This window comes from Grammomys surdaster, unplaced genomic scaffold (genome assembly GCF_004785775.1).
Source record: "Grammomys surdaster isolate TR1022 unplaced genomic scaffold, NIH_TR_1.0 278, whole genome shotgun sequence".
Lineage (NCBI taxonomy): Eukaryota > Metazoa > Chordata > Mammalia > Rodentia > Muridae > Grammomys > Grammomys surdaster.
Window position 1 is genome coordinate 14,283,141 of NW_021604719.1, and position 17,411 is coordinate 14,300,551.

Below are 17,411 nucleotides of genomic sequence, written 5' to 3' on the forward strand. Positions count from 1 at the left end.
TTCAAGAGAACTGTTCAAGGTGTTCAGGTTGCTCTTTTAAGACCTGTTGCCTCATACTGTGAGGATATTTTCAGTCATGTGTGTACATTTTTAAAATTCCAGGTTTTTCTTAAAAACTGGCTCCTTGGTGATGTTTAATTCTAATCCTTCCCCTTAATAAAAATTCCAAAACGGCTGCTTTCCTTAACCTCAAAACAGCTACGAGTTACAGACAGCATTTCATAACCTATTTAATCGGGCTCTGTTCCAGCATCCACAACCCCAAGTCAGCCAGGCTTATTTTTCCATACCCACCAATGCCAGAATTGTTTCAGAGTATTAACACACATACTGAACTCTCTGCAAAGGAGCATTGTACCTGCAGGGATCCGTGAGAACTTGAGCACATTTTCCTTCTCTTTCCCCAGGGTCAATGTCCTTCCCCTCACGGACTTCCCTCTTCCACCTTGCTCTCCTCCCAGGTGGAAGAAGGAACGGCCTGTGCTTCTCCAGTGAAGAGCAGGAAAGCATCATATTCCACAAGAAAGGAAAAAGTAAACAGTGAATTCATGTTCCCTGAAGAAATCAGTGCTAGGTAGGGGCTTGTCTTCCACAGGCCTTGTTCTGTAGACCAGGCTGGCATTCAACTCTCATTCAGCCTCTCCAGTGCTGGGACTTCAGGCAGGTAGCACCATGCCCACTGTGTGTTTAATCTGCAATACATTTTCCTAGGTAATATTTGTACTGTTCATACAGTTTCTAGTCCCAAACAATTGGAGCATCGTGGAGCTAATTGAACAATTAAGATTATTAGATCCCAGTAGTCTGTTACTTTCTCTTATATCATTGTATGACACCAAAGAGGCAGCCATGACAAACCTAAATTTGCTGTGGCCAGTGGCTTCACCACAAAGTCCTGCACATTAGAAGGGCAACCATGGCTCTTGCTTCTCAGCAGGACACCAAAGTACAGTCACAACCTGTAAACCACCTTGGTTAAATGGCACAGTCCTACTTGTTTATGCCACTCTAGAATTCCTTCATTGATGTGGACATGCATAAATTCATCCTACAGGAATTTCATGAGCACCTACTACATGCCAAATATTCTCCAAGAGTCAAAGAATGCAACAGTAAGCAAAATAAGCCAGGCCTCACAGAATATAAATTTGCAGGAAATGAAAAACATTTTCCTTCTGTTTCCTCTCAAGGATTTGTGTTGAAATATTAAGTATATTAATACATACATTGCTTACTGTAACATGGATACATAGCAAACATTCAACAAATGTCAGTTACTGTTAATTTTAAATGAAAGTCTTTCTTCTAGCACAAATTGAACTGAAATCAATGTAGGTGACGCACCAGCAGGTGCTTCGGCACAAAGATCTATGTTTGGGGCTGTGACCAGTTGTTCCCTCAAGTGTCCAGAGTAAAATAGAGCTTTCAGTGGAAACTGGAAGCTCTGGTGTGAGCTGCCTGGCTATCATTAACCTGAACTCTAACCGAATGTCAAGGAAATTGAGATCTTTGTTTGTCTGACTAGTTGGGAACATGAAGTGATCCAGGGGCTTATTATCATCTACTACAGATCAGTAAGGACTCATGAGTGAGAATGAGACATATAAGAGAAATGAAAGTTCAGGTGTTATGGAGATTATTTTAAGTAGCCAAACTGAAGGGAGACAGCTCGCACAGAATGCCTTTCCTTTGTTAGAGACTTTTCTTTCTGGAAAGTTCTGGAAAGCTGTCACTACAAGGGCTTTCTTTGTACGCTTCAGGAGCTAACAGAAGTGCCCAGAACAATGGTTTGACTGCCAGATGGTTTCCTGCCAATCCAAGGGCTTTGTAGACCAACCTGGCCATTGGTATTAGTAGGGATCGCATCAACAGAGGACAGGAGTTGGCCAATATTTCAACTAGTCACCTTCCCGAAGGCAATGAAGAAGACAAGAATAGCGATAAACGAGCCACAACTACAAAAACACCTGATAATCTGCCCAGTGTTGAAGGATAAGGCACCTTCCAGGATGAATCCCAAACTCTTCCTTCCAATGGGAGTTAAAAACTCGTAAGTTTAGTCACAGTGCTAAAGATAAGTCGGCAGAGTGCTCAGCCCTGAAATGGACCATCTTTTAGCAACCCTTCCCACCAAGGCTAAAGGAATGAACATTACAGAAGAAAAGGTAGAGAGATTCTGAGAGACAGTGGTCAGGCAGAGTGGGGGAGAAAAACCGTGTCTTCTGGACATGACAGAGCTCTTGGCATCAGAAATCACAGGAGCTGTGGTTGCCTGCACAAGACCTTCTCTAGACGAAGCCTGACAACAAAGCATGGATAGGGAGGGGTCATGGAGCTGAGAGCTGATTGGTCGCTGCTGGAGGAGAAAGAGTCAGCTATCTTGGAGGCGTGGCCTCTCATAGGTTTCTCGTGCGGCTGTGATGGCCCTACATTCATGCACATCGGGTGCTCTAATTGAATTCAGTGGGTTATAAACGGGAAAGAAAGAGGATGTGAAATTGGGAAGAGAAGATGAGAAGTATCTGGGAGAAGTTGGCGGGCAGCAGTGGATATTATCAAATACACTGTATACTTGTATGAAATTCTCAAAGAATAGATAAATAAGATGAAGCTTTTTCAGTCATGAGTTTTGTTCAGTTAGCTCCTGAGAACATTTTGATTTCCTGTTTCATTTCAAATCTGTTCACTGCCGGGCGGTGGTGGCGTACGCGTTTAATCCCAGCACTTGGGAGGCAGAGGCAGGCGGATTTCTGAGTTCGAGGACAGCCAGGGCTATACAGAGAAACCCTGTCTCGAAAAACGAAAACAAAACAAAAACAAAACAAAGCAAAAAAAACCCAAATCCGTTCACTGGAATTTGAAAAGGAAGAAAGAAAACAGAAAATCAAACCCTTTCATTAGCTCATACCTTAAATGTTTGTCTATTGGTCTGTTTGGCTCAGGAACAGCAAACAAGTCTAAGGTTTTGGTTTTGGTTAATTTCACAGTGTTTCGAAGAACAAACCTTCTGCCCACTCTACTCACAACACTATGCAAGCTTTCTACCCTTAAACTTTTTCTCTAGTTTATGCTTATGGGTTTTGATACAAAAGTCACATAGGTTTAAATGCCTTCCTGGAAACCAAGGATACCTAAACAATGAAATGAGGAAGGACACAAAGAATCCTCCACGAGACATTTTCCTGCCCATCTGTCCCTGTAATAGCATACCTAATACAAATGACTTAAAGGGAAAGGTGTTTCTTTTGCTCACAGTTACAGGGGGCTCCACTAGTGTTTACTCGACTTTATACACTTGTTTTGTGAAGCTCATGATGGTGGGAGCAGGTAGAGGAATGAGCCATTCACCTCCTGGGAGGCAGAAAGCAGAGAGAAGTAACAAAGGAGTCAAGGTAAAATACAGGCTCTAAGGACAAGCCTCCAGTGACAACTAAACTCCTCCTCTTTTTTGTAATTCCTCTTCCTCCCATTAGTCTACACAAATTTTGAGTCTAAGAAGGGATTAAACCCCTCATCAAACTGCAGCCCTTGGAATCCAGTCATCTCAAGAGGAAGCATCCTTTCAGACACAGCCTTGGCATGTTTAACTAATGCCCTAGGGATTGCCCTCTTGCATAGTTTGAGAGAGCCTGACTATGTAACCCCTAGTCAACCTCAAATATGTTACATAACTAACCCAGGCTGGCCTTGAACTTCTCCTCCACCTGTCCCAACATCCAAAGTTCTGGGATTATAGATGTGCACCACCATGTACAATTCTCTTAGGTGTTTCTTAGTTGGGTTGATAAAATTAACCACCACACAAACATAACTACCAATAAAATCCCAGGTATGAATTAGTAATTATTTAGTATGTCCATTCATGGGAGTCTTCCTTAACCTAACAGAATAAAACAACTGTAGCTTACTCATTCCCACCAGAGTCCTAGACAGAGTTGGGAGAGTCTGACGTTTTTTCTAACTCTGTAGAGCAGCTCCTTTAAAAGTGTAGAAGATGCTTGGTCAAGGCTGAGGGAAGCAAGGCGGTCTCTCTCACACAAGGGGCTATGAGGAAATTGCAAAGAGATGTTGAGTGGCTGGGCTTGCAGAGTATGTCAAACAGAGGAATGGGGGCAGGGGTGTGTGTGAAGGTGTTAGCACAATCTTAGTCTTCCTAAACATGAATGGCCCAGCTGCTCCTCACAACTGCACAGCAAAGTGGTAGTGGTCATCTCTGAATATTGTTTCCAAGCTTCACAAAATTCAGGTATATGGATGAGGTGAATGCTGTCAGCTGCATATAAAAATATTAGGAACTGTCTTGCTTAAAAAAAAAAAATGCTCCTTCCAACCTAGAATACCATCTTTCAAGTATTAGCTGTGTTAATTTGTCAGTGCAGCTAGAAATCCTTAAAGAAATAAACCATTAAAGGAGTTGTAAAACACAGAGGGTGGTGGAGTACATGTAAGAGGAAAAAAGGGGGAACCAACAGACAACTAGAGGGGACGCCCAGCTTGCTGTGCGTGGGGCAGAATTAGACCAAAAAAAAAAAAAAAAAAGAGGATGGGAAGAGATCAGAGATCAGAACATAAATCTTAGGCACGAAATTCAGAGAGTATGAATCTTTATACTATCTGCATTAATACTTTTTCTTAGATTTTGGGGGTCGGGGGGAAGAGTGGAACTACTAGGACCAAGCCCAAGGTCCCATCTCTTAGTCCTTTTTTGGAAGACCAGGTACATTTTTTACCTACCAAATTTTCTTGGGTCGTATGCAAATGAGTAAACATAGCTTAATTGGTCCAGGTGAGCCTCGGCACCTTAGGTTAGAGATTTAAACCACTTTAGCTGTGGCCTCTGTTTGTCTTGAAGTACCACAGGGTAAGGAGGTCTCCACATAGTTTTTATACAGTTCGACAAAGGTCATCTAGAATCTCTGAAGCAGTTTCAAGTTTTACTTAGCTGCACCTGAGATGTCTGTACCTCTTCGGCTCTGAATGGAGCCACACAGTCCTCGCCTTTCGCAGAAGAAAGTTTAGCTATTTATCAAAAGCACAGAAATCTTTTCTTGTGTTGGAGACACAGCATATGTCCCAGAGGGCCAGGCTCACTTTTCCTGCAGAGTGGGGCCAGCTCTGCTAATGATAATAGTTACTTCTGGTTGGTCATAGGAGAAACATTCATAATCGATTTAGAAGCTACCCACATCTTTACACCTCCTTCCCATTCCCCAGCACCTCTTGTTTTAATAGTGTAGATGACACTGTTCCCATGTTGCAAATAGGGACACTTGATGCCAATAAACCTAATTGATATGAGGAAAGTCTTGAAGCTAACTGAGAGTCCCTCATTTGCTTCATTGAGTCCAGGAGTGCTCTGTTTACTTGATAGTGCATCACAAACAATGCTTATGGCTTCAGACAGACTATCTGGAAAGCCGACAAGACACATTAAAGACAAACTATCTCTCATCTGGGGCCTGAGCTATGAAGAATGGCTGCAGGTAACTAGAATATCAGAGATTATAATCTTCTGGTGGTTTCTTTATTCAAATGTCTGGTGCCTTCAGGGAGGACCAGAATGCTCAGGTAGGATGATAAGCCAGAACACCTGCTGTAGCAATGATTTTGGGCTACACCGATTTGTGCTCCTGGTAGGCACACTCCTCCCACCACCTGCCCAGCAGCTCCCTGGATTCAAGAATGGAAGACACACACATGCCAGTTAATTTTTAAATGACTTGGCTACCTCAAAGGCTGGGCACTTCTAAACCTTCCCCTATTACCCTAGGCCTAATGGGGGAAGTAGCCAGTGGCCACTCACTGAATTCTCTGCTTCATGGCGACTCTTTTCCCTCCCCCACTGCATCCTAGCCCTGAGCAACTCTAAGGGTTCCGGCCTGTCTCTCTTTGCCCAACCATTGGTGATGGTATCTTGATCGATCGATTGATCAAAAACCAACTGGGGACAAGAACCTTTAGTGTTTGGACACACAGATTCCCGATTGAATCAAAGCATTAGAACCTATCTCCAACAACTTACATGTGAGCCATCTCTACACCATGCAAGGCTCACAGCTTGGAATTTCCATACTGAGAAGAATTCTAAAAGGCAGCATCTAAGGGAGGAGTGTTTTAGGAAAATCAGATACCTGAGGATCTTAGTACTTGGGAATGCTCAGTTCTCTGCTCATCCTGTTGCTGAGAGTGAGTCACTGAAGCCAGATTTAATGGAAGGGATCTTTTGGAAGAATAGCAAGGTGATATAGCTCAGTGGTAGAATGCTTGTTGAATAAGTACAAAGCCCTGAGTTTAATTCCCCTGAAACACACATATACACACAAAAGAACAAATGAAATAAGAGAAGTTATTGTAGCCCATTTGGGGGGAAAAGCTATGTTTCATACAATATTTCTATACAAACAACATTGTTTTAGTCTGCTTTCTGTTCCTGTGATAAAACATTGACCAAAAGTAGCGTGTGAGTGAAAGCTTTATTTTATCTTACAGGTTACAGTCTACCACTGAGGGAAGCCAAGGCAGGAGGAACTAAAGGCAGGCAGGAACTTGAATGAAAGAACAGAAGCAAAGATCACAGAGAAATGCTGCTTACTAACTTGCTCCCTCTGGTTTTCTTATACAGTCCAGGCCTTCCTGCCTATAGCTGGCATTACCAACAGTAGACTGAGTCTTCTTATATCAACTAGCAATTAATAAAATATCCCATGACCAATCAAATGCAGAGTTGTAGAAGAAATCCCAATGGATACATCAGCAAAACAACTCCCACATCAAAGGCTCAAGGAACATTGTGGAAAAGGGAACAGAAAGACTCTAAGAGCCAGATAAACAGGATGTTTCCTGTGAGAGTGTGTCTCCTAGTAACATAAGTAGCTATATGCATTAAAGTCTCACTAACACGACTGCCTAAACATGAACTGAACAAGGACATCAACAATAGACATACTAAAGTAGACAGAGGAAAGCCTACACAAAGAACTGCAGGCAACCAAGGAATGCTGGGAGTGGGAGATACTATCTTCCCCAGGAAAGAGCACACAAACTGGTTACACAATACCCATTGGTAAGTCCTGAAAACATGCATAAAAGTAACATTATATAGACCAGTTTATATTTAGTAATATAGAAAAATATCTATGTGTGTACGTCTGTAGATATCACAAGCTGGAGCTATCACAAAGAAAGAAGCCTCCCTTGAGGAAATGCCACATATAGAATTTAGATTACAAGCCCACAATTAATCACATATATTTATTTCTACATTTTCCTGAACCCTATAAATGGCAGTAAGTACATTTTAAAAACTTTAGCCACAAGATCCAAAGGAAGAGGTATTTGGATAGCTGCATCCACATGGAAAGTTAACTAGGTGGTGGGATTTATATACACCAAAATAAGTAGATTTATTATTGAACTATATGTAAAGGTAATTGATATTTGAAATGATATGGGATCTGTGTTATAGCTCAGTGGTAGAGAATATATTACCATGCCCAAAGTCCTGGGTTCAATCCTCAGTACTAATAAAATAGAGCATAAGTAACATGCATATAGGAATAACATTTACAAAATAGTCAAATCTGTCAATAAATAAAGACTCATGAAACAATAAGTCATGTTTACATTGTATAGTTCACAATTAGAAAAATTAAAGATTAAAAAATAAATTTATAGCCAGGCAGTGGTGGTGCATGCCTTTCATCCCAGCACCTGGGGGGCAGAGGCAGGCAGATTTCTGAGTTTAAGGCCAGCCTGGTCTACAGAGTGAGTTCCAGGACAGCCAGAGCTACACAGAGAAACCCTGTCTCAAAAAATCAAAAATAAATAAATAAATAAATAAATAAATTTAGTAAAAGTGAAATAAACGAAGAATGCCAATAGGAACATAAATTCTACAGGAATTGGAAGGCAGTCTGTCTATATATGCCAGGTTTAATTGACTATGGAATTTACAGCTGGATTAATTTTTCATCATTCAAACAAAATCCCTTAGATAAACATGAGTGAGAAGATTTCAGTTGAATCAGTTTCCAGGCTCCATTGCTGTGGTGTGGCAGAAATCACAACAGGGAGTGCAGTAGACAAGGCTGGACACTTTGCCATGACCCAGAAGCAAAAAGAGAGAAATAGAGTGGGGACAAAGTAGACCCTTCCAAGATACCTCCTCTATCTACCACTTCCCAATATGCCATGAAAATATGACTGCATCAGCTGATTAATTCATCCATTGGTGAGTCCTTGTGAGCCAATCATTTTCCTAGTGGAAAAATGTCTGGCAACCAAGTCTTTGCCACATGAGCCTCTGGGGACTTTTCAGATCCAAACCAAAATATCTCAGATATTTACTTGAGAAATAAAAAAAAAATTAAAAACCAGACTTTTCTCATTTCTTTTTTCCTCTTTCTGGTAGCCTTAAATTAATGATCCTCCTGCCCCAGCCTCTCATATGTAGGGTTCTGGTACTGTAACTGTACACAATTATACTTTCTACACTTTCTAATGTACTACATACAAATCTGTGCAAGAAGAATCCCTGCAAACCTATTTACAATAGCAAAAAATAGGGAAGGAACTATCTATTTGCCCACATTTAAGAATGTTCACATTGAGAAATATAAAGCAAATGAGGTATACTTTTTAGAAGAAGAAAAAATTCCTATCAAGAATGGTAATCAGGGTTTGGCTTTATTTATGTACAAAAAATTAAAACAATATATGAAGGTTTGTAGATACATAAAGTAATGCCTGAAAGTTTACATATTGTAATTTTAATAGTTAATGGGTTCAACAGGTGTAGGGACCGAGCTGGCCTCACTTCTTGCTCAGAACAAAACTAAGAGGCGGAGAAACACTCCTGGACCTGACTCTTACTAGGTCTGCCTGTACTGTTTGAATGTTTAATAACACATGTTTGTGTACAACTTAAGTAATTCTGTTAAAATAATTTTTTTATTGGTTTGCTTTGTGGAGATCTGAATTCATTGAATAATGAAACAGAATTTTTGCAAGCATCAGTATCCTCTTAAGAATGATGACAGAAACCCTGTCTCAAAAAACTAAAAAAAAAAAAAAAAAAAAAAAAAAAAAAAGAATGATGACAGCACTTACAAGAGGCTTACACAGCTGTGAGGGAGGGATTTAAACTCAGTGAATCCTTACTGAGTAAAGCTGTGCAGAGTCTGGCCCAGTGTCCTTAAAGAGGTCAGGAGAACATACCTGAAGCAGGGCAGTGGTCCAGCAATTAGTGGGTAAAAAGCAGGAGGCAAAGGCTTCACTCTCTAATCTCTCTGGGTCTCATTTTCCTCATCGGTAAGATGAAGAATTGGCTGAAGTGTCATTTCAAACTCCTTAAAATGGTGGAAGGACAAATAGAGGATATCAGTTTTCAATTTCCAAAATAAAATCTTACCAAAAAAAATCCATTATTCAAACTTGATAGTATTAGAATTTCTTTGGTCAGAGGAGGTCATGGGTCTCAGGATGCCCTGGGGGGATCTGAGGCTGTGTAGAACATTACCTAAAAATTCCACTTAATATCTCTTCTAAATCCCTTTATACTTGAACAGTACACAGCTCTCATTTATGCATGCAATCTGTATGTGCCAGCCAAACGAAAGGCCCAGTAAGAGGAGAGGTGGGAAAGAGAAAACAAAACACAGTAGCATTTTTTGCACTTGCTAACATGTAGCAAGTACCATGTAAGCCATTTAATAGCTTCCTTTGTTTAATCCTCTCAAGAACCCCATGGTTTCACTTCTGTATAGATTAGGCTACCAGGGATAAAGAGCTCGTCATAGGTTACACACCAAAGGAGCTGGAATCCAAGTTAATTTGCCAACTTGAAAGGGGTATGCAGGGAAGGTAGACCCAAAGCATGGTTTTGTACTAGAGAAAAAGACACTCAAAACGTTCTGCTCTGGTGCTGGAGAGATGGCTCAGTAGTTAAGAGCACTGGCTGTTCTTCCTAAGAATCTAGATTCAATTCCCAGCATCTACATGACAGCTCACAACTGCCTGTAACTACAGTTCCAGAGGATCCAAACCCTCCTACAGACATCGATGTAGGCAAAACACCAACGCACATAAAAATAAATACATAAAATGAAGAAAAAGGTTCTGCTCAGAGTTGAAAGGGGAACAGAGGATGCTAGGGGAGGGAATTCAGGAGGACTTCTAATACCTGCTTTTCCTACTTGCAAGCATCATCTGAAGCAATACCTGAGAGGGCCACTTCTACTCCTTCTTTTCCTCTTCCTACTGTATTGATGTTTGCTTTGTGTTTTTTATAAGACAAGTCCATGTATTCTAAGGGTCAAGAGAGCTGAGCCTATCCTATGTGAAACATACTAAGAAAAACACAAGGCAGTGTACAACTCACTGTTTGCTAATGATATATTACAGAGTTTGGGAAGTTTTGAGATTATTTTTTCATGAGAGGTAACAAATTTAGGCTACTCTTTTTCTACCCTCTCTAGATCCCTCACAGAGCTAAGATATGGGCACAGTCCCTGTGAGCATGGCAGGCTGATAGACACACACACTACAGTGAGCTTGTCACCTCTGCCTTCACGGCATCGCCAATCATCCCAAACTGCTGAGTTAGCCAGGCTTTGCTGCGTGTGCAACACTATGGACATTAATTGCCCCCACTGGTCACCCCGCAATAGCTATTTAGATTATTTTCCCAAGTAACTAATTCATAGAACAGCCAGGCAAGACATGACTCACCTTGGGAGAGGCCCAAAGCGCTCCTCTGCAAAAAAGCTTTACCAAAAGATCGTCCTTTGTGGAATGTGAACAAAATGGCCTCTGCCATGTAGTAATGTTTCCAAAAGTTATCATCACAAATCCAGACGTTTTGATATTCTGTTGACTCTAGTTGTGCCACAGAGACAGGTATTTGTTCACAAAAATATTCTGAACACAGCCTAAGGCACAATGTAAGTCTCTTGGCTCCTCACAAATCAAATACAACACGGGATTTTTCCCTTTTGGATCTGGAAAGTTAAGTAAGTTTACATTGATTGAAGCTATGAAAACCAGTGACTGATGCTAAGCTATAATTGTTCCTTTTTTAAAAAGTCATCATATTCTTCTGTTTTAAGGGAAATAAAATATTGGCATATCCTCAGTCAAAGCTGTGTGATTTACTTGTCATGTGTATAGTGGGACATTAGAGTAAGAACAAGGAGATGTGTAAATGCTATTTCTATGGCATCGAACAATTTCAGTGTTAGCAATGTCTATCGTACAGAGCCCCAGCCATTGTCTTAGGAAGTAGCAAACATAGAAGCCGGAATGGCATCGTGTTCAGAGCAACAGAGTGGAACTGTGCCCATTCACTTGTCTATCTGGTTGGCTTAGTATCCTCAGGCATGTAGTTGATGCTTAGCTAATTTTTACTGTGAAAATCAAGGAAATTTAGTTTGGAAACTTTGTGTGATTAATGCAATATTCCCACTTGTGCTTATAAACAAACTTTGATCCCCCCCCACCAAGCCTAAAAATCAGTAGATTGTTGTCCACTATAGCAGAAAGCCTACCACAGATCAATTTTTCCCCTTTCCTCCCTCATGAAGGGAGTTTAAAGTGATGGATGATGACATTTCATCTCACTTATGACTCCAATCCTGCTATGATTATCGCTGATGTCCTATTTTAGAAAAAAAAAAACAAACATTACATAGGCACCTAGACAAAAGCCATAAAATCATCTTTGTACCAAGGAACAACGTGTGCAAAGCAATGCTCTCTCACACATAAGATAAAACCTGTTAGTGCCTTGGGACCACTCTAAAACCATCTGAGTAGATAAACCACATTGGAGCTACTGTAGGTGGTCACCTTTGAGATAAAGATGGAGAAACTTGAAGTTGGAGGGACACTAAACTGGGTGGTTCCCAAAGGGAAAAAAATGCTGCCCTGAGTCTGTAAGTGACAGGCTGAGCTGGGATATCCTCAGCAACAGTGAGGTAAAGGTATCAAGAGGTGGAGAGGCAGGGCAAGCTCAATACTGACCATGCTGGGTTCCCTCTTTGCTCAAGACAGAATATAGGTTAGTCTAGAACCCTAGGCCCATCAGAGTCAGTGGACAAACAGTGGACAAACGCCTTCTCTCTTGAAAAAGCACTTACAACAGCATCATGGGACAGACGCCTCAGGCAATAGGCAGTGGGCACTGGTTCTTTCTTTATATTAATGTGAGAGTTAAACTTTTAACTCTGCCATTCCCCCGTATCTCTGGAAACCCTTAGTGATGCTGGAGGCCTGATGGAGGCAACGGAGAAAAATAAAGACAAATGAGACTCAAAACATTTTTTAAAAACACGAATTCAAGGCACAGTGAGCAAATGGGTAGGATTTGGGAGACAGTCCTGCACACAGACAGAGTGTCTATGCTTGGGGTGGGAGACTGTCCTGCACACAGACAGAGTGTCTATGCTTGGAGTTGTTGAAGCTCACAGTGGCAGAAGAGCAATGAGCAGTTTCACCCAGAGGCAGGCATGACTAGGCTCTTCTCCTGCTAAGCAACTCTCTATAAACTAGTTCCCAGACTTGATAATAAACACCAGTGGGATTTGTTTTCCTTTCCCTTATACAGAAATCCAGGCTTATGAAGACTGTAACTAACCCATAAAAGTTTCAGAACAATGATGTAGGTTACAGGATTGAGAATTGTTTTAAGCACCATCTAAAATGGGCATTTATTTTTTACGCATGGAGACACTATCAGATAATGCCCAGATAATAATGTCCAGAAAGTTATGACTCAGGACACCAAAAGCCTGACTGACAACACCTGGACATGCCCCCCTTTTACCTTCACCCCTTAGCATCCAGAGATGCCCCTGAGAGGCCATGAGAATGAAAGAAGAATGAATATAAAGAGTGAGGAAAAAGAAGATCATGTGAGATTTTATGAGAGTTATGGAAACAAATAACATAAAGAGAATTAATCAGAGAAAATAGGAAGGAAGAAATGATATGGGAGGGTAGGAAGAGGCTAAGTCCAACTTCAAGCATGGCTGATGCACTGAAACTATAAAATTTTAAAGGTAATATACTCAAACCACAGACCACCAAGAGCTGTGAATGTGTTCACACTTGAAGAATACAACGAGTGAGACCCTAAAAATAAGATTAAATGTAGACGTAACCTTCCTCTTTCCTTTACAAATGAGGCCAGCATTTAGATAGCCGGGTGTTTACACGGATAGTTGTATAACAGAAGAGGTGGATTACTGAGTCACCCACATAGGCAGCCACGGATTAATTTTTTCATGAATTGACTTTTAACAGTCCCACAGATGGGACATGGAAAATTTCCAGTACTTAAACAGTAAATCAGCCTCTCGATTTTATCAAACGTAAATTCAGTTCTTTACAAAGAACTTACAACTCTGAAGGGAAAATTACAGAACGAATCTCACCTTTCACGCTGGCTGAAAAGAACTGGCCAATTCTGAATAACTTCTGTTGCTGCCTCTTTGGAAGTGGGGTGTCATTTCAAAAACTGGTTTCACTGATTTTTTTCAGGGCGTAAGCTTTATGCTCGCATTTCTCAGGGCTTCAGTTGATGGCTTCTCAGTTATGAAACAGAAGTAGGATCTATGCAAAATTGTTTTCTCTGGTCTATATTCGCTACCCTGGGTTCTGATTTGGAAAATCAAACACTGTCATCAAGAACATTATAAGTAATCTCATTAGTGAATCTGAGCCTTACAGTAGTTTTAAGTACTACTTAATGAAGAGTGACTTGTTTAGCTAACAGGCAAAAGAGCTACTCACAATGTCCTAACCCCCAATCCTACAAAACTGACTTGAGTTGTTAAATACAGTTACGAAATGTATTTGCAAGAACTAAACAAACTCCAACACATAAAGGACATGTTCGGCATCCGGTCAGGTATGAAAACGTAAGCCTTGTGTAGTAGAACAGTAGACAAAAAGAATAATTGTGAGCTAATCCAAGTAAACAGGACGTGCTGTCATATCAATTTAAAATCAAACACAAGGATCTGGCAATCTGAATCAGGAAAGAAAACAAGGAAAAGCTTCCTTCAGCCAGTGCTTAGAACGATGCCAGCCCCGGTGGATGCGGTCAACGCAACCTGGGTGGGAGTGCCCACTGCTGCCTAGAGCCTTTCTAGCTTCCACCTTGACAACTATTCACTTGGTGATGTGAGCAAAGAGCTAGAAACAACAAATGTGTGTCGAGGTACACACTGACCCCATTCCTAGCACACTCTAGTCAATTCCCTATTGCCCTCAAACTGAAAAACAAATACCCTTGTCTGACTCTGTTCGGCAAAACATGTGGAAACAATCTTTGACAAGGAGACGGAAAACAAACAAACAAACAACAACAACAAAAACTAATTCATGTTCTATTACCAATGGAATATGTAACCCAGTGCAAGTTAGACCCTTGGTTTCCTCATCTGTGAGGTAGCAGACATGCACTGTCCCCATGGATGGGCTAGAAGAAGCTCTTATAAAATTACAAGCAATGACAAACACTGGGCAGTTAGCTAACTTTCATTGGGCTCTTAAATTTTAGACTGGCAGGTGTCAGAGAACAGCTTGCCATAGAAAGAAATGGTGGGTGATTCTAATTCTCCTGTTTGTTTTATAGACCACAAATTTCTGAACACATTAAAAATATGAACGAAATGTCACACACTAGAGTGTAGGCTACAAAATATAAAATATTTAGGGTATTCCTTGGAGCATGTATTCAACCTTATTTATAAGCAAATGAATTTGAGATGTATATTTTACACATATATATGCCATGTGGGTTTCTAACTTGTCTAGGGGAAACTAAAGAGAATATGAGTCTTAACCTCCCTGTCTACTCTCTTCCTTCCACTCAATATAAACCCTATTTCTAACCACAGCCCTAGAGATTAACACATAAACTCATCATGGGCCAATAATACTTCATCTTTCACAGTCTAAGCCAGTCGTATGTGACCTATAATTTGAAAGCTCTAAACTGTTGTCACATCCCTATCAGGCTGAGAAAGCTGGCCTGGGAGAATTAAGCCCACATGTTTCTTTCAGTTATACTAAGCCTTATTTGTGTATAAGTTCTTTTGTATTGGTTTCTACTCATCCTAATAATTGCTGCAAGACTGCTTGTAACTGGGAGTCAAAAGAGAACTCTCTTCTGAAGAAGATTCAAGTCTGTACTCATGGCTGATTTTTGCAAAAGACAGGGCAACCAGACAATAAGCCTGAGGTTGAAGTCTGAGAAGATCAAGAACAATGCCTCACTGAACTTTAAACCATAGTGAAAGCTTTTGCTGTTGTTGTTGTTTTAAAAAATCATAGAATATATTTTTATGATATTCTTTCCCCTCTCCTTATTCTTCCCAAACTCTTTCCACTTTCCTCCCTACCTAAATCCGTGGGTTTTTTTCTTTTTCTCTCTCTCAAAGAGAAACAAAACAAAACCTGAAAAAAAGAATCAGTAACAACAAAAATAAAAACAGTTAAACAAACTAAGCACACACAAAAAAGCCATGAATTCTATTTTATGCTGGAGTATAGTTGCTATACCCAGAGTAGCATTGAAGAAAAAAATGTTTCACTTTCCTGGCAGGTATAAATTGCAAATAGCTTCTGGGTAAGAGGTACAGTCTGTGTCTACTTCCCCCTCTCAGTGCTGGGATTCTGTCTGGCTTGAACTTGTGATCATCTAGCCCATGTTGTCACAGTCCCAGTGAGTTCATGTGAGCATCAGCACTGCTATGTCTAGAAGATGCTGTTTCCTTGATGTCACCTACCATGGCTCTTAAAATCCTTACACCTCCATTGACTTTGACATTGACATTGATGCTGGAGCCTCGAGGGAAGGGATTTGATGAAGACCTTTTAGGCTTGACTGTCTCAAAGTCTCTCATCTCTACACACCATCCAATTGTGGATCTCTGTGCTAATTGTCATCTACAGCAAAATAGAGCTTCTCTAATGGGGGCTGGGTGATGTCCTGATCTATGGGTATAGCAAAATGTCATTAAGAATCATTTTATTGCCATGTTCCATCGACAGAATAATAGTGGTAGGTTTTCCTCTAGGGCCCATGACCTATATAGCCTCAGGTTCTTGGCCACTTACCAGTGTTAAGTATGGGTTCCATCTCATGGGGTGGGCCTTAAATCCAATCATAAACTGGTTACGTACCACGCTATTCCACTTATAGGTTGCAGGGTTTGTAGCTGAGTTGTAAGATGAGGGAGACAACATCATATAGCCACCAAGTAAAACCTCCAGTTGCCGGAATAAGATATATCATATTGGTCATTGGCCAAAGGATTCCTATAGATCACCTCCCCAAACTGCACAGGTGATTGTTAAGAGTATTGGCAACCGTTGGGAATCTGAGAATAAGGCCCTATTGCCGAAGACACCACTTTTGTCATGGAACATGGAGAAGTCTAGCTGGTGCCCAACTAGAAGCATCACCCCTACTGACTCTCTGAATGATACACTCTGAATGATACCAGAGGGGAAACGTACTCACCAATATCTCACAGTGATTTTTTTTTTAAGGTATGATCACTACAGCCAACCAACTATACTTTTTACTTCATGCCACTCATATATCCTCATCTCTCTCTATAAAACACTCTTTTGTAAAGCCCCATAATTTTTAAAGCTCTCATGAAAATTTACTTAAAACCTAACAAGAAGTAACTGTGGGGGGAGGAAGCTATACAGATTTCACAGTGAGAGTTTGGAATGAAAATAGTCTATTGAAACTATGCTTATTTTATTTACTTATTGCAGTGATGGTTGTAGCAGGATATTCTGCTACATTGTATTCACAGTGGAGCACAGTGATTAGGCAGTAGAAGAGTAGGTGGAACTGAGAGAGAAAGAGAGGAAGGGGAGGGGAGAAAAAGAGGAAGGGGAGGAGAGAAATAGAGGAAGAGGAGGAGAAGAAGGAGGCTAGCAGCCATGGAGAACCACAGATGGGTTGAAAGCTGTCCTGGATAGCAACTTCTATGAAAAGGTTAGGTATTGGGTAACAACACTAATTGTGTGGGCATCTTGTTGATTGAGCATTTCTAAATATATAAATCCTTTAGATAATCATTAAGCTTTAAGAGTCTCATTTCTACCGAGTACTTTAAGGAAGGTAGATATTGTCTGAGGTTCAGTCGAGTTTTGTGAATGCAGCATGGTGGATTGGCAAAGCCATCCCCCATGCTGGCGTCTTGTGGGTGCCATGGCCTGAGCATCTAGCTAGCCGGAGCCCTGGTCAGAGCCGAGGAGCAGTGGGAACATGGTGGCTGTCTGAGAACAAGCCGGACCAGGCACCGTTTTCTAAATATCACCCCTAACAGATAGATCTAGAACCCAGGGCCTAACCCACATCAGATAATGGACGTATCACTGAGCTA